At 45.1% G+C, this 3,368-nt stretch overlaps 1 non-coding gene across 1 annotated transcript; it reads right to left on the bottom strand.

Moving 5' to 3' along the window:
• Positions 1-9: 9 nt before the first annotated feature.
• Positions 10-114, bottom strand: LOC116548126. Its single transcript, XR_004267321.1, has one exon. It is a non-coding gene; the product is annotated as a U6 spliceosomal RNA (small nuclear RNA).
• Between the last annotated feature and the right edge of the window lie 3,254 nt (positions 115-3,368).

Here is a 3,368-nt window from a genome sequence, read left to right as displayed (position 1 = left end):
TTTTATTTCTAATAAAATGAGCACTTCACAAATTTGCATGTCATCCTCGCACGGGAGCCATCCTAATCTCTGTATCATTCCAGTTTTTAATATATATGCTACTGAAGCAAGCACAGAAAAACAATTCTTCAGCCAATAATAATTCAAAACCATTTATTGGAGAACAATCTCTTCAATAAATGATGCTGGGCAACAGATATCCAAATGCAAAAAAATAAAGCTGAGGCCTTTCCTCACACTATAAGCAAAAGTTAACTCAAAAGGGACCAAAGGGCCAGATGCGGTGGCCCATGCCTGTAATCTCAGCACTCTGGGAGGCCAAGGTGGGCAGATCATCAGGTCAGGGGTTTGAGACTAGCCAGCCCAGCATGGTGAAACCCTGTCTCCATTAAAAATACAAAAATTAGCCAGGCATGGTGGTGCGCAGCTGCAGTCCCAGCTACTTGGGAGGCTGAGGCAGGAGAATCACTTGAACCCAGGAGGCAGGCTTGCAGTGAGCCAAGATCACACCACTGCATTCCAGCCTGGGCGACAGAGCAAGACTCTGTCTCAAAAAAAAAAAATAAAAAAAAAGGGAAGCCAAAGATCTAAGTATAACAGTTAAAGGTAAAAAGACTCCTAGAGAAAACACTGGGGCAAATCCTAAATGCCTTGGATTTGGCAATGGATGCTCAGATGTCACCAGAGTCACAGGCAACAACAACAAAAATAGTTAAATTTGTTATTTATCAAGGCTAAAACTTTTGTGCATCAAAGAACACTGTCAGCTAGGCATGGTGGCTCACGCCTGTAATCCCAGCACTTTTGGGAGGCTGAGGCAGGCGGATCACTTGAGGGTAGGCGTTCAAGACCAGCCTGGCCAACATGGAGAAACCCTGTCTCTACCAAAAATACAAAAATTAGCCAGGCATAGTGGTGCATGCCTGTAATCCCAGCTACTCAGGAAGCTGAGGCATGAGAATCACTTGAACCCAGGAGGCAGAGGCTGCAGTGAGCCAAGATCATGCCACTGCACTGCAGCCTGGGCGGCAGAACGAGACTCTATCTCAAAATAACAATAATTAGAAAGAAAAAGAATACTGTCAAGAGAGTGAAAAGGTGGGGCAGGCGCAGTGGCTCACACCTGTACTCCCGGCACTTTTGGAGGCTGAGGCAGGAAGATTGCTTAGGGCTAGGAGTTTGAGACTAGCCTGGACAACATAGTGAAATCTTTTCTCTACAAAAACATTTTTTTTTTTTAATTAGCCAGGTGTGGTGGTGCACACCTGTAGTACCAGCTACTTGAGAGGCTGAAGTGAGAGTATCACCTGAGCTCAGGAGTTTGAGGCTGCAGTGATCTATGATTATGTCATTGCACTTTAGCCTGGGAGACAGAATGAGACCTTGTTTCTTAAACAGAGAGAGAGAAAGAGAGAGAGAGAGAGAAAGACAGAAAGTGTGAAAAGGCAACCCTCAGAATGGGAGAAAGAAATTGCATCCCGGCACGGTGGCTCATGCCTGTAATCCCAGTACTTTGGGAGGCCAAGGCAGGTGAATCACAAGGTCAGGAGACTGAGACCATCCTGGCCAACATGGTGAAACCTCATCTCTACTGAAAATACAAAAATTAGCTGGGTGCGGTGGCATGTGCCTGTAATCCCAGCTACTCGGGAGGCTGGGGCAGGAAAATCACTTGAACGAGGGACTCAGAGGTTGCAGTGAGCCAAGAGCTTGCCACTGCACTCCAGACAGAGCAAAGACTCTGTCTTGGGGGGAAGAAAAAAGGAAGGAAGGAAGGAAGGAGGGAGGAAGGGAGGGAGGGAGGGAAAAAGAAAAGAAATCGCAAATCATGTATCTGATAAAAATCTATCCAGAACATATAAAATGTTATTACAACCTAACGAGAATAAAGACATACAACTGTATTTTAAAATGAACAAAGAACTTAAATAGACTTATTCAAAAAAGATACACAAAGGGCCAACAAGCACATGAAAAGACGCTCAGCATCACTAATCTTCAGGGAAATGCAAATCAAAATCACAATTTGATATCATGTTACAAGCCAGTGTGTGTATGAGCACAGAGCTCCAAGACTGGGGTGAAGACAGAGTCTCCCCAGGGCCCCTAACAAGCCAGCTTTGCCCAGTGTCAGCCTGGCTGGGTTTCCACCAGACGTTCAGGGTTCACTCCGGCTCACAATCCATTTGCACTGAAGTTGTACCTGTGGCCATGGCTGCGCAATACCAGCTTGCAAATACACGCTGCCCCGCCCCCTGCTTCCTAGCAGACATGCTGCCACACTCACCTCTCCAGGCTCCCTGCTGGCCAGGTCCCAGCGCACATGCCTTCATGCGGTTGTAATCACAGCACCCTTTCCAGCTGCTTGCACAGGCTTCCAAGTTGCAACACAGTCCTCGGAACTTTGCTTTCTAATGCCATCAAGCCAAAGCACATAACTCCAGAGCCACACCCTTGCTGTGATAGGTTTTCCCCTTCTTTGAGGTTATTTCATCAGGGTAAATTCCCAGCAGTCAGAGTCTTGAGCTAGAGAACATGAATATGGTTCTCACTACTTGTTGACAAATTATTTTCCCACAGGCTTGTATGCTTTTACTGTGAATAAGTGAATAGACTGATTTTACTATTGCATTACCGCCACTGATTATTTATTTTTTTTGAGACAAAGTTTCACTCCGTTGCCCAGGCTGGAGTACAGTGGTGTAATCTCAGCTCACAGCAACCTCCACCTCCTGGGTTCAAGCAATCCTCCTGCCTCAGACTCCTGAGTAGCTGGGATTACAGGCATGCGGCCACCATGCCTGACTAATTTTTGTATTTTTAGCAGAGATGGGATTTCACCATGTTGACACGGTGGTCTCGAACTCCTGACCTCAAATAATCATCCCTCCTCAGTCTCTCAGAGTCCTGGGATTACAGGCATGAGCCATGGCGCCTGGCCTCATTGATTCTTATCATCAAGTTTTCAAATTTTTGCATATAGCTTTTTTTGTGTGTGCATGTGACAGGGTCTCACTCTGTCACCCAGACTGGAATGCAGTTGCACAATCATAACTCACTACACCCTTGAACTCCTGGACTCAGGCAAACCTCCTGCCTTAGCCTCCTGAGTATTTGGGATTACAAAAAGCTTTATTTTTGTTTCTATAAATAAAAACTACTTGTCAAAATATTCTTATACTACAGACAAATAGGAAGGCCTCTGGTAAACAGATACGTTACACAAAATAACCAAAAAAATAATTTTTGGTCTGCCATCACAGCTTTTCCTAAAAAGCAAATCCCATTTTACCCCATGTACTTCGTAAGGACATTTTCCTGCATAATTGTAATACTATTATGACACTCAGGGGTCAGGAAGTCTTTTA

Source organism: Sapajus apella, unplaced genomic scaffold (genome assembly GCF_009761245.1).
Source record: "Sapajus apella isolate SASKATOON/1434 unplaced genomic scaffold, GSC_monkey_1.0 scaffold7213, whole genome shotgun sequence".
NCBI lineage: Eukaryota > Metazoa > Chordata > Mammalia > Primates > Cebidae > Sapajus > Sapajus apella.
This window is presented reverse-complemented; position numbering and strand designations above follow the sequence as displayed.